We start from the raw sequence: 15,168 nt of genomic DNA on the forward strand, positions 1-15,168 counted from the left end.
GACCCCTACCTGAAGAAGAGTCAACCAGGATAGATTCAGAGATCACCAGTAAGGCAACCAGTGAAAGGATCTCATCCTAGGTAATGATTCCACATGGCTTTCAAGGACATGGTAAAACTGAGGGGCTGCCCCAGATGACAGAAGACTGCAGATGGTAAATGAAAAGATAAAAATACTTGGAGCTCAAACTTTAAATTAGCATAGCATAAAGAGGCTACAGAGGACACCATCTAGAATTCAAAGTGAAGGCAGGAATAGGTGGAGAAAAAATGAGCAAAATGAGAACGGAGCATTCTGTCTTTAGAAAAGGCCAGTATGTAGTCTAAGTGAAAAGAACAAGAAATGCTAGTGTTATTAAAATTATATATCAGTATGTATATATAGTCAAAGTATCATAAAGTATCATAGAGTTCACAGGAGATATAGACCTGCATAAATCCCTGTGTATATATATAATGCATTATATGTAGAGAAATACAAAATTCACAGCATCTAAAACCCTCAAAAAGTGATCACTTCTGCTTGTGTGACTTATTTTGCCATGATAATGAAGAAACAATTGCTTCCTGTTATGGTTTTTATTTTAATAATTTGAAGCACTCCATCCTGAATGCCACTGCACAGTGTGTTGAGCTTCTGAATTTCTGAAAAGCTGAAAAATTCTGAAAGCTGTAGGCTCTCTTTCTTTGTTTCTCACACTCATGTATGTGTACTGTAAGACTGTGTGGGAAGACTTTTCAGAACTCACACCAAATATTTTACATAACAATATTGTAAAATATATATGGCAATAACTTTCCATTTGCCTATGATATAATTTCTCCTAAAAAAGTAGTATTTCTGGATTTAAATAGAGCCATATCATGCTCAGGAAGACTCAGCATAAACAACTAGTACATTTCAAACCCCTTCCAACTTTCATACCTGGAGTGGTCCTGAGGAGTTTCTATGACATATATGAAGTTTGGAATAAAACTTTATTTCATAATGAACAAAATGTTTTCTTTCCTTCCAAGCTCTTCCCTCATAGTAACAGGAGAGAAGTCTTTTGAACATTCAGAATTCATCTTTATTTACCATCAAAAACACTAAGCGGAAAGTAACCTTTAAAAAGGTAGGAACCAAATTATTAGAATTCCCATAGGTAAAAAAATGACATTTTGAGATACACCTCAAAATTAATCACAAAGCACCTCAGACTCTGAAAAACTTTCTTAATAAAATGAGAAACATTTAAGGAAGTAAACAGTAAGACTCTCTAACTCTAGATATAAGCAAAATGCAAAGGTCTATAAGTGCAGATTTGTTATAGCAAAGTCTGAACTCCACTTGAACTTTATATTTGATGAGCATTTTTAATCTTTCTGTTACAGTTGTCTGTCAGAGTATTTTGCTTATCTCTTTCCATTTCTACACAGCTCTTGGCAATGCAGAACTGTTCTGGTATATTGTGAAAAAGGTCTTCTTAGATGTTCATTTGTGAATGATTCATTTTTGAAAATTAAATCTAGAATACAGCTGGCCATGAACTGATAACTTTACTTCTTTTTTTAAATGCTCTTTCTGTTCTTTTCAGATTATAATTACAATTTAGATTGTAATTTTAAAATAAAAAGTTAGCCAGCTGAACTTAAAGGATTGATACATAACCACAGCCTTTTTATGAGTTCCTCCAAGGAAGTACTCAGGCAAGAGAGATAGTAAGAGGCATTTCCTTAAATAAAAGACTTTATATTTGTACATGTATGTTGGCTAGGAAGACTTGAGGTATATGCAATTATTTTTAACCTAAAAAATATGTGAAATATTTGGTTAATGAATATTTTCCTAGGCTTTTAAAAATTATAAGACATATCAGTTTTCATTTTTTCCTTTTTTATGGATAGTAAATTTTGTGAGAAATTAGCCATCCATAGAAACCCAGCAGGGTCTCCCAGAGAAAAGACTGGTAGAGAAAACCAATGGAAATCAGAGATGTGCTTTTTTGCTCTGGCTGAGGAAGATAAGAAACAGTAAAAACTTGCTCCTTACTGAAAAAAGGAAGGAAGGAAATGGGGAAAACAATGAATATTGGAGAATTAACCATATCTGAGTCTTTCTGTGAGAATAGGTGACACATTTGTAGAGGGTGTCAAGAGAGACATAACTTCTGTTTTAGTAGATGTCTTAAGTAGAATCAAAAGCTTCTTGATTTAGCTTTTAGAGATGTTATGTCAGTACATAGCACACAGGACAAAAAGGCATTTTGGAAACTGTCTCAGATATCATGAACAGAATTCTTGTTGATAGAATTTAGAGTATATAATATTTTAAAATCCTAATCGTTTTGTTGAAAGGTTTGATTGCTCTTTCAAGAGTTTAGAACTTTGTTTTTAATGACTGAATAAGTAAAAGCAATATTCTTTAGACAGGGATAAATATTGTGGTCCTGCACCCAGTTACAGGCAGCAGTGACTTCTGAGAAAATGGTTGTTTTCTGAGGGGTATGTTAATATGATCTGAGTAAGAAAGGAGCACATTATAGACTCTCCCTTTTACTCAAGGAGTAGACATGAGTTAGGGTTTTTTTTAGAGTTTTTTCACTTAGTGTTGTGAATGAGGATGTGACTGAGGTCCACTGCCATCTCAGTCTAGCTATTCTGGGACAGAGAGAGGTAGATTGCAGCAGGATTGTGGTGATGCTAACAAAGTGTGAACAGATGGAAAGGTTTGATGTTCCATCAGTGGATGAATTGATGTCAGGTATACAAGTAGTAGTAAAGGACACGATTGTATCAAATGAAGATGAAAACTACATTATATTTTCATATGAGCCAACTTATTAGGTAAAGGAAAATTAAAGAGTATATCTTGGTTTAGTGATTCCAAAGGCATGCTTTGCAATTGTACTGAAAATCCCTTTGAGTACCTTGTTCCTTTCTGTGTTTTCTTAAAGAGGGAAATCTGGACTGGGTTGAGTTTTTTGGGCTTTTTTTTTTTTTTATTCTTGAAAGCAGGAAAACGGTGGTTTTCCAATGTGCTTAAAAGTTACTGTCTTAATGCAAATCTTAACCTTTTGCTGTGGTTCAAATATATAGAGGAAGACATCAAGATGTTATTTTGACAACCATTTTATGTGGGAGATTTCTTCCTCCACATCTATGTCAAGAATCACTGATGTTTCTGTAAGAGGAATTTTTAAGATGCTTTAAATTTAAAAAGAGCACATTTTTTTTTCACAGATTACCACTATGCTTTGGGTATAGGTGGCAATTAAATGCTTAATATTCTACAATGAGGTAAAAGCAAATGCCTTCTGCTGGAACTAAATATGTATATTTGTTAGGGTATACATAATTCATACCTCCAAAGGAAAGAGATAGAATTGTTTTGTCCTCTGTATGGGGTAGGTTTTGCCTTTTAATGTTTCTACATACATGATTCATTAAATGTTACATCATTTTAGGAAAATCCTCATTATGACTCCCTGTGGAAGAGTGTTATATCTTTTAAACAGTTTTATTTTTATTTCCTTTGTAAATCTGACATAAAGCTGGTTCAGACAGTATCATCTAGTTAATTGAACTGCATGTTTTATACTACGGACAAATGGAGATCAGCTAGGAGAAATCAGGATTTTTTGCCCTACTATCGTTATTTATTAGGCTATACATAATGTTATGGGAGAAATCTTTTCTCTTTCAAAAGCTAGGCTTAGAAAAAATGGCCTAAAAAAATTAGCCTTGAAGTATGAGTTTAGTATCTTCAGAGTACATAGTTTTTTCTGTAAAGAAATATAGGTAAGACAAAATTTTAATCAACAGTTATCTCTTGCTAAAAAGAAAAAAAAAAGCAAACCAAAAGCACATGACATTTTTCTTCTTATTAGGATAATAGAGAGATTTACTGTAAAGGTATGAACAGTCAGGGATGTTTCAACAATACAAAGTTTGAGAAGAGATGTGTAGAACTGGTTTTATGAAGTCATCCTGGAAACTAGATAAATTTCCACTAGAAACATGTTGTAGGTACTGCTTAGTTTAGTGATTCCAAGTAAACCTGAAAATAAATGTAGGACAGTTGTTTCTATGTTCATTTGCAAATTTCTCACATAAAAATTGATCTTTTATAATAGAATTTTCTGTTATAACATTCATCATGAAAAAGTAGGATCAGTCTCTATATTTGAGCACACTACTTTAGGAATTGTGTGGTGTAACATTCTTACATGAGCTCCAGGCTTATATTTAACTGTTTAACACACAGAGTTTCCAGATTTTAGGTAAACACTGAGGATCTAGATTAGTATTAGATTTTATTATCTACATTCCCTTTATGTCTGTAAACTACACCCTTGGATTGAACCTTGCTGCTTCCTGGCACTTCTGGCAAGTGTGATTGTCTTTGCTTCTGTGCTGTTTATGGTGCCTCCCGAAGCATCTTAATTGCTGCTTCCTACCTTGTCATCCCCTCCTCCTTGGAAGACAACATCTTGGACTAGACAACATCTAATTCAAAGATGCAGACTTTAGACATCAGTTTAGGGTGTGGGAGGCCCTGCAGGTTCTGGAATAGGATTTCTGAACGGAACCAAGTTGGGCAGTGAGACTCAGGCATGGTTCTCAGTGTCTCTGGAGTGGTATAGCCCTGCTCCACATGAGTGCTCTGTGGACAAACAACCCATATACTCTCAGGTGCTGGTCAGGATGGTAATGAGGAATGACAAACAGAGAGCTGGTGAAGTGTATATTGGGCATTTCACTGAGGAGAGAGAAGTAGCCTGCTACTACTGCATGGGAATAGCAAACAGGTAATGGCTGTGGTTCTATTATGCCATTAAAGAATCTCATAAATAAGTGAAAAGAGGTCATTGTAGCTGGGAATAAACAAAATGTTCTGAAGACTTGACTTTAAAAAATGTGTTATCAAATCACTTTAAGCTGTTGAACTATCACTTTAAAAAACTTTATGTGGCAAAGTCAACTACCTCTACAAAGAGCTTTCATGGCCCAACATCTTAATTTAGCATTTTCCCACATGTGGTAATGCTTACAGAAACTGAATTTGAGTTTAGCAATTTTTCTTGTTCAGTGATTATTAAGTTCCAGTATAAACAATCTCAAATATGCAACACTGAATTTAAAAATCCCTAAGCAATTTTGAAATTGATTGGTTTGCTGTGTAGACTTGATCTTTATTTGTAGGTGACAATTTTCTGTAATCCTGCAGCAAACTGGAGAGCTATCAAGAGAACTGAGATGCATTGTGTGCTCTCAGAAAAATTCGTCCCGATCCTATTGGATTCAATCTAAATCTTTCTACTGACACCAGTGAGCTGAAGAGGAGGGCTATCTTTTACAGGAAGATAGATTAAAGAGCAGTTCTTCAGATATCTAAAGTTTCTAGGCCATTTAGATCATATTTTCATCTACGAGAAAAAGAGAAGACAGGTTTGTTGTTGTTTTTTCCTTCCCATGAATCAAATTAGATCTGTACTAAAGGTGGCAGAAAATAGATTATATATGGAGATGGAGAAGTAGAGATAAAAAGAAACCTTTTCTTCCTTATTTTTCTTCTTGTCATTAAATCACTGCAGTCAAGCATGGAAATGGCAAGGTGAATGTGAGTAAGTTGAACTTCATGGGTGGCAGGCAACTTGATAAACATCTTTTATAGCACCACCTGTGGAGATCCTTCAGATGTGAGCTTGTCTGGTGTTGTGTTAACTTCTCCATATAGTACTGGAAAAGGAGTGAGAAAAGAGGACATACGAGATTCAGAATTTAAAATAAGGTGAAAAAATATGACTAAGTGTTTCTTTATGGATGTAGATTGACACACTGACAAAAGTGTTTAGCTGGTGAAATATTAAGAGACAAAGGAAACCAAGAATCAAGACAAGGAAAATATTTTGTGTATGTTTTTTATGTGAAAATGGAGATTTATAATATATATATTATTCCAGAGTAAATCCAGTCTTACATCAAAGGCTGAAAGGTGTCTAAGTGACCATTAATTGACAATAATCACATCCTTAGAAGAACATATCCTTAGAAGACTAAGGGTATCTGTAGGCAATAGAAAAAAATCTTTTTGCACTTTTAGTGAAACAAGGTTTCGGTTTTTCACGCAGTCAAGCCTCTGAGTATCTCTTTCCACATAAGTGGTGTGACTGAGTGATTCAATTCTGGTCATGGCTTTTTCCTCCAGAGTTCTCATTCTAATACTTCTAGCAAGGTTATTTGATTGAGATCTCTTGGCATATAAAGTAAGGCTCTGTAGTGAGAAAATAATTTTCATGTGAGAATAGTCAGGTAGGAATCTTGTATATGAATTTACATTTTTAAAAATTTATGTAACTTCTGTACATCAGCTGAAGTGCCATTTATTTGTCGCTTCCTTGACACAGTTTCCTAGTGTGCATTTTTGCAAAAGGAGGAAGAAGTTGCCCTTGTCCATGAAGTTTCAATTAAAGATAATTTTCAGAACTCATTTGTTGATGTTGGATCTGAGACTCCTGAAAGAAGAAGGTTTCCTGTGTCATTGACTTATCGTGGAGCAAGTCAAGGACATAGACTCTATAAATAAACAAGATAAACAGATCTCCATGTGACTGCCTTTACTTCCATCAGAAGACTGCCTCTAAAAGGCCAAAATACCAGGTACTGCTTGACAAAAGGGCAATAGAATATACTCCACAGGTTTTTGCCACAACTTAAAAATATGAAAGCCTCAGAGGTAAATAATAAGCTAAATGGAGTAAAATGTCAAGGGCAGAACAGGAGAGTATGTGCTTGATTCTACATAATGATAACTACAAGTGGATCGACCATCAGACAGATGTAGCTTGCTATTTTTATAGAGGTCATTTGAAACACTGGACATCAAAGAGAGTTTACAATAAAAAACCTCATGACTCTGAGGTTTTGTTTTCTTCTTTTCTTATGTCTAATTTTATTGATTTAGCAAGGCAGAGGAAAATAATTTTTCCTCTGGTCTTGTGATAATATAATCTAATTACATCTGGTTTCCCAAGTTTTAAAGTGAGCAGCCCCATCTGAATCTTAGCCTTTATTTGTAATAACTTATTCAAAATTATTCTGTGTTTATATTCTACATGCAATCTCTTTTACTGATAGCTTTAGTGGAAGAATTGCTCAGAGTTACTCTTAGATCTTATGGACTGCCTTTCATTCATGACCTGTTTCAGTACAGCTCTTGTAGAAAAGCTAAGTCTTTCCTTCTGAATAGCCACACTAGCTAAGTAGTAACACATGGCTAGGACTTAGTTTAACCAGATTAACTTTGACAGGGAAGGATGCAAAATTAAAAAATAACAAATGATTGAGAAGGTAATTTTAAAATTGTCAGTTTGGCAAACTAAGAGCATTCTACTACAACAGTAGGGTTTTGCCAGTTTGATTTCAGAGAAATCTGAAGACTACAGTTTTCAAAGTCCTTCAATTTCGGCCAGCTAAGTGGCATAGATGGGGTGATGAAGCATCTCAGGTTCCATCTACCAAACTAGAGAGTAGGCCAGACTGGCTGCTCTGTCCAAGAGCTTTACACAGAATATTCTGATTTGGATTCAGGATTAGAGTTGAAAATAATGTGTGAGCACAAAACCAAAAATAAATCATGCTGAAGATTGCTTGGAAATTGAAAAATGTGAAAGTTTTCCATGAGTAAGAACAACTTCTCTGACCGTGGCTCTATTTAGGAAGGAAAAAATCTGTTGTTGAGATTATGCAGAAAAAATCTGTGTCTATACAAGAAATGTGAAGAGTAACTTTGAATACATAGAAACCCTCGGGTAAATCAAACAATTTGCAGGAATTTCATATGCCTTTGCCAAGTCATAACTGTCATTTTGGTGAAGAAGTAGTTAACTTTTCCATGGTATTACTCTGATATCTATAAAATCTTTCTACATATGGCATAGCATGCAGGTTTTCTCCATCAGATCCCACTAAAAAAGAAGTTCAGGATTCTGCACAGGAAGCAAAGCTGAAGATGTCTCAGGGATAAAAAATACAAAAGAAGATGAAGGTGTGGTGGTCACCTGTAGGTGAACATGTTGCTAGATTTGCTAGCAAGAATCTTCATGTTTACTCCAAAAGTATATTCTTGCTACCATTATAAAGTAACTTAATTAGAATATGGCTCTTTCTTTAACAAAAGTAAAGTGTCCTTTTATTTTTTAATGATGAAAATAATTTAAAATGCATTTCCATCTCTTAATAAAATATGTCATTTTTCAAACTAAAGTCAATTTCTTTTACAACTTCATCTTAAAATAACTGCTTAAAGATAAAGTTAAAATTTACTGAGTTAAAAGGCCTTGGTAGATTTCCATTGTGATGGAAGTAAACTGGAATAATTTTTAAAAAATAGTTTGTATGGTCTTTGTGGATAAAATTTCAACCCCACAAGAAGCAGCTCAGTAACTTTTGATCTGGGATTTCCTTTGGTTGTCATAACAAAGACTACTGTGAAATATTTCAAGATTAAATTAGCAGAACCAGATGACTTTCTTGTTAAAAGAAAAACTCTGTGTAGTACATAATTCAGAGATTGTTGAATTGCTACACAGACACAAAAATTGTTTTCTTACAATAAACAGTAGATCATAACTGCTTTTTCTTTTCCAAATCAGATCTCTTATCTATTCAGATGTGAAAGCATTGCATATATAATTTTAATCTTAATCTTTTCAAGATCAAAGGCTTCTGAGTTTTTCAGGTTTTTTCAAATTCATATAATCATAGAAGTGCACTGTTGGAAAGAACCTCAGAAGTTTATTAGTCCACTTTCTAGCATGACTAAAATTAACTTTGATTAAAACTGGTATCGTCAAAAATTCCTATGTGCACGCATGATGCTAGAAAATTTGAGCCTGAAACATTTTCTCTAGATGTTTAAGAAAACAACTTTAAAGTACTAATACTATCCGTGGAAAGGATGGGTAAGTAGAATCTACAATTTATTTTTTTTTAATTAAGGCACTAGTTTTGTCTTTGAAAGTCTCTTTCTTTAGGTTTTCTAGGAGATCTGAGAAAATGAAGGTAGAACATGTCTGTGCAATACAACAGAGAATGCTGCACATTGACCCAGCTCTAAAATCAAAAAGCACAGCAGTGTTAGGTTCTGCAGCAGCTGCATAGATTGAGGCTGTGATAAGCTGCATGCTGCATGAAGTTTTGAACTGATCTACTATCTCAGGTCAAAACACTGAAATTCAAGCTTTCATGTATCTTTTGTTCAGGTTACTGAAACCTTTAATGTAGGCTTTAGTTCCTCTAGTCCTTGCTCTTAAATTAGCTTTTATCTTGTTTCAGCACAGACAAATGAGTGCCTCCTCTGGGTGCTGCACCATATTAGTGCACTTGAGTGGGTGTAGCTTCACCTAGTCTATTTCAAGACTGTATCCTTCTCTCTTTACAAACTAGACACTGAAATTTCTTACACATTTAATTTTATGGCAGAATTTGTCAGCCTCAGCATTTCTTAACTCCCACTTTACAACTTGTCAAATGATTACTGAGGCATTAAAATAATAATACAAAATACATCCCGGGAGCTTTATTTTTGTTTGCAAAAAGGAGGCTGAAAATTAGATTGTCCTTGTCAATAAAAAAAATAAAATGGTAATAAATTAGCATGTCAAAAAGAAAAAGGAAAAAATAAGGACAGTGAACATTTTACTAATTTGCTAAAACAACTCAGTACTAAATATAGAACTATAATTTGTAGAAGGCAAAACTATGTCTGTTGTGACAATGGCCATTCAAGCTGCTCTGGGACTTAAGTGAATTATGACTTTAGGAATGAAAAGTTAAATGACTATGAAAGACGTTGCTTAATACTTTTTATTTTGCTCTGTAATGCAAAATAGCAAGACCTTGCTCCCTTTCTGTTTTAAATAAAATATGTAACTGTTTTTTTTTTTTTTTTTTGGGAATTGAAAGAGAAAAATCACTAATTCTGGTGAGCCTTTCTGACTTTAGAGCAGAAAGGAATATGTAATTATCAGGACACAAGAATAAGAAAAAATGTCCCACATCCATATGCAGTAAACAAGCTCAAAACTCAGAAGGCTGCAATCCAAGCTTTTAATACTACTTCTCTAAGTTTCACTACTACACAGAGTTAGCAGAGTCTCTTTTAAACAAAAAATGAATGAGGAGAAAAAGACATTTTCTCTCTTCTCCTCTTTTTAAATGTTCCAGCTGAACCTTCACAGGCCCATGACATATGTTTTCAGTGCTGACAAACTGACCTCAGCTTACTTTGATTGAGATTTCTTAGAGTTCAAAATTGCCTGCTAAAAAGAGTGTCCATGACCCTGAGTTGTAAAAGAAATTAATTTTCTTTTCCGTGATACCTGCTTTTATGTCCAGAATTCATATTTTTCAAGTATCTTTTTCCCCCCTTTTTATCAGGTAGGACAAAGAAAATGGTGTAAGTGGTACTTAAAAGATGAGTGAACATAATAACAAGGGTGATTCATGCAGGTCACAAGAAGTGAAAATGAAAGTACTTTAAAATAATGTGATCAAAAATAATTTGCCATAGAAATTTTATGACTGATTCACTACTGAAAGAAACAGTTCACAAAAAACAGCGACTGCAAATACTTCTCTTACTGTTCATAGGAAGTACATGAAATTTTACTTTTTCCCATATAGACTTACTTTTCTAAGGATCCCCTCATCCTCACCCTGAATAATCCCATTTTCTCTGAGAACTGAAGTAGTTATGCCAGATCTCAAGGAAACAGCTGCTGGATGCCAACTCTGAAGTTTACTCTGGGTCAGTCTGCAGGCACTGTTGGATTTTCCTGACTGATCAGGCAGGTCTGTGACAGGCTAGAATAATTTTGTTTGCAAGGTTTTAAGTTCCATGAACATAGAAGTATTGGAAACCATGAACATGGTGTAGAAATAGAAGCAGCACATTTGGGAGGTTTTTCAGTGAATTTTTCTTGTGTCTGATGATAGACTCCTACTAAACGTGCAGTGTGAATTGAATCTTCATCAGCAACCACAGAAACCTCAAAGAAGAAAACCTCAAAATGGACTATCTGGTGTCCTAGAAGGTACAACCTCCAATTACATTTCTCAGTGTTCCAGGTTCCACGACCTGTGTCCTATCTATACTTTTGTTTGAACTCACAGATGACACTGATTGACTCACTGATTGCACTTCACTGATGACAATAATACAGTTTCTATTTTCCTCCTCTCTTCAGCTGCCTGGTTTCAGGCATTGGGTCAGAAAACACTGTCTTTGAAATCTTCTGTATGTTGGTATATCCAATTAATATTAAATTATATTACTTAATAATATTACTATACCAATTTAGAATAAAATAAATCTAGGCCTTTATTATCCCTGTCTTCCTTAAAATTTATTTAATATTTTTACATGGTTTAATGTTAGGGGCAAGCAGAATTTAGAATTAACAGAGACAACCATGTCCACAGAAAGTTATGGTCAGACAAAATTTGAGAAACCTACATTAGAAACAAGTATTTAGTAAATGCATTCAGTAGAATACAGAGCAGTTGAATCAATGTCTGCATACATATATGGGAAGTAACATAGGTTTGTTAGCAAGTAGACTAGCAAGTTTATTGAGACAGGAAGAAATTTATATTGAGACTGTGGGCCCTAGGGGGAAAAGCCATCTTTTGAAGTTGTCTAATCTCTAAACTCATGCTATAGTGAAAAAAGCTGGACAGACATTATGGAACCGTCTTATCAAGTGGTTGCCAAGGCAACCTTGAATGAATGTGTAAGAACAGGACAACTCATCACTTTGCTGAGATGTGTGGAGTACACAGAGGGACTATCACTGCTTAGAGGTCACAGTCTAAGGTAGTCTGCTGGTTACAGTGGAGTGAGCATGTAATTATACAAATCCAATCATTGCGGGTCCTCAGTTGTGTTGAAGTAAATCTAACACGCAAAATGTCCTGCTGTTTGCATTTTTTAATTTTGTCCTTACTTTTTGGGCTGCAAAATAAGTAAAATAAAAAAGTAAATACATAAATAAATAACCCTAAAACATTTTAGTAATATTCATTTTCTTGAAATGCAAATGTCGTGCTCTGAAAGCTCAAAATATGAATTATTCTTAATTATTCTTGCACAATATCCATTAAAAAATCTATACATTTCCATGCCTTATTTGGTTTCCAATCTGTGAATTTTGAGAAATAAATTCTGGTCTTTTTCATTTGAAGTAAATCAAAATTATTAATATTTTGCTCTGTCTGAAATCCCTATTCTGAGATACAAACACTATGTATGATTATATAGTAAAAATATATTCTTTTTTTTAGAAACATTGTGTAAAGCTTATAAATAAACACAACTTCAAAGAAAAGTTTATCAAGACCTTTGATCTGTAAATCATATTACTTTAAATAATTCTGCCACTATATTTCTACTCAAATAATAAAGTAGGATAGAACACACAACTTAGATGAACACACATTAGCTGAATTTGAGCCCATTTGAAACCTTGAACTCTTTTCGGTTTCTCACATTTTTTCATACACCTCTAACTTTCTTTCCATTAAACAACAAAATAGGAAATGAAAGTACTTGCTTAAAAAGCGAATAGGTAGCTTGGTATATATGTGTTTAAAGTGTCACAATTTTGAAAAAAAAAAACCCACAAAATCTTTTTAAACACTCTTGGGAGTCAAGTGTGGTTTGTGCTAGCAAGGTTGCATTTGCACATTGCTATATACAAGGTAAGTACTGCTAAAGAAATGAGCTTTTTTCTCCTGAACCCTTCCACTTTGCCTCACATTATTTTCTTTTCAGAGCTGGCTTGTACTGAAACAGCTCAAAAAGCAGACAGCATAAAGCCAGGTCTCACTGCAAAAGGTTAAGTAGAGCTGCTCTTCTCTAATATTTTGACAACACCTATAAAGTAAATGTTAAGCCCAGATACCTTCTGCTAAGCAAGTGTATGACAACAAAAGTTATCCTTTCACTGTGCCAGTACCACATTGCTTCAGGGCCTCCTTTGTTAGTGTGCACATCTTTGTGGCTTGCTCTGCCTGAGCTGAGCAGAGGTGCCTGACCTGGAGCCTGAGCCATACTCAAGAAACAAGAGCCTAGATGCTTATGTCTCTTTATATGCCTTTTAACAGCCTGGACTCAATGTCCTTCAGAAAAAGCAGGCAAAATGTGACTGTAGTCAGTTGTTGAAAGAAGATGTACTTAGGCTTTTCATCAGAATAACAGGAAAAGTGTGGGGACTAGGAGTCAGAGAGTTTACATTGAATGGTACCATTGTATTTCACCTAAAATGGGCTTACATTGTGCTTGTCACACTGCTTTGTAGAAACTCACTTGGCATTTATCTCATGCTGATCTACTGCTTGGAAGTGCTAGGTCTTGAAGGGATAATCTAAGAACTGAGAAAAAAGTTGGTAAATGTAATTTCTTTATTAATTACTAAAGGAGTTTTAATTTGATTCTCAAGACTTTTTGTGATGATATGTAGAAAGAGCTACCCATATATAAGACTATGAAAAATGAGTAGCTTTGTTCCTATGGAAAGAGCCTGTCATAACATAAATCACTTGTGGTATGATTCACCAAAATGCTTTTGATCCATCAGTAAGGGCATAAAAAATAAACCAATCACCATCATGTTTGCCAAAGTAGTGATAGGAAAATTCTGATGGAATTAGACTTCATTAACATATGCTAATATTTTTATTGTAAGACAAAGATTGTTTGTTGCTCATGGTCGTTGTTATTGACAAAAACCCAAAATAATTTGGATGCTAATGTAACGAATTGTCACAATTCTCTACATCAAAATAAAATGGGCATAAATGCAAGCATTAAGTCAGTATAAGAACCTACATTTTATTAGTATTTTGTCACATGTTCTCTGTGTTTCTTCTTTTCTCATTATATGTAATTATTTCTTAGGTTAATGAGAGCTTCATTCCTACTAAAAACTTTCAAGATCACAGTGCATGCACTCGTGATTGCGCTAAAGTTTTGTTACTCCACTGATTTCACTACAAGAAATACTGAACACTGCTAATAATAATAAACAATATGCACCACCAACCCTTCCAGCCTGAGCAATCAGCCAGTACATGGAGCCCTTTTAATTGATTGCCAGAATAAAAATCATTAACTGTATGGTTCCAATGTATCATAGGCGTAAGTTGCTTAAGAATCTTGCCTTTCTTCCAATATGTTGGGAACAAGCAGGAGGGCATCTTAAGCTTCCCAGATTTGCCTTTTCTGTAACTATCTTGGACAATGGAAAATATGCTGTTTGGCTTTCCCCCAGGTCCATGCAGGACACACCATGCACCACCCGTCTGTTGGCCTGCTGCTTCACTCACACAGCTGCAGCCGCTGAAACCACGGGAATCCACGTTTGCTTTTCCAGCTCACAGTTTTGCTCTGATGGCTTAGCTTTTCACTAGCCTTTCCAAGCAGCAAGCTGCTGTGCATGTGCAGTGCTCAAACCTATTCTTTGAGCATTTAATTACCACTTAAGAGTGATTTATTTCCTCCTTCTGTTTAAAGTGAGTGAAGGGTGGTGAGCAAGCTTCCACTAAAGTATTCCTGTGGAAGGAACAAACTGAGTGGCACACAGTGAAATACCCAAAGAAAAAAAACCCAAGATGTCTTTGAAGGTTAATGATATGAAAAAAAAATGAAACACACACATATTTGATTTCTAATTGTACCTCCAGATTATATTTGTGTCTGCATGTATGAATACCTGGTATACACACAGATAAAATTAGGTAACAGGAGAGATTGGAGACTGAAGTTTCTAAATTTCTTATTACCTAAGGTTTCCAATTTGCAGATACACTTTTTAAGCCAACCCATTGAAGCGTGCAAGAAATCTGTACCTTGTTGGATTAAAATGCAAAACAAGGCAGTGTTTTTCAGGACTATGCCTGCTCAGTTTTTTTTTCACCTAGATAAAATCCTCTGTTTGTTTGAGAGATAGTGGGGTATGACCTTAGTACTTTGCTATTGATGATGAGAGGAAGAAAGTGACATTGGTTCTAGCATTTGGAGTAAAAAGCAGGGATTGATGTGTAGAGAAAGTCTTGTTTGAAGTCAGACTCCATATGTGGATGAGGCAGAGTCTATTTTCTGTCTTTTACATGTCTTTACCCTAAA

Source organism: Geospiza fortis, unplaced genomic scaffold (genome assembly GCF_000277835.1).
Source record: "Geospiza fortis unplaced genomic scaffold, GeoFor_1.0 scaffold100, whole genome shotgun sequence".
Classification (NCBI taxonomy): Eukaryota; Metazoa; Chordata; class Aves; order Passeriformes; family Thraupidae; genus Geospiza; species Geospiza fortis.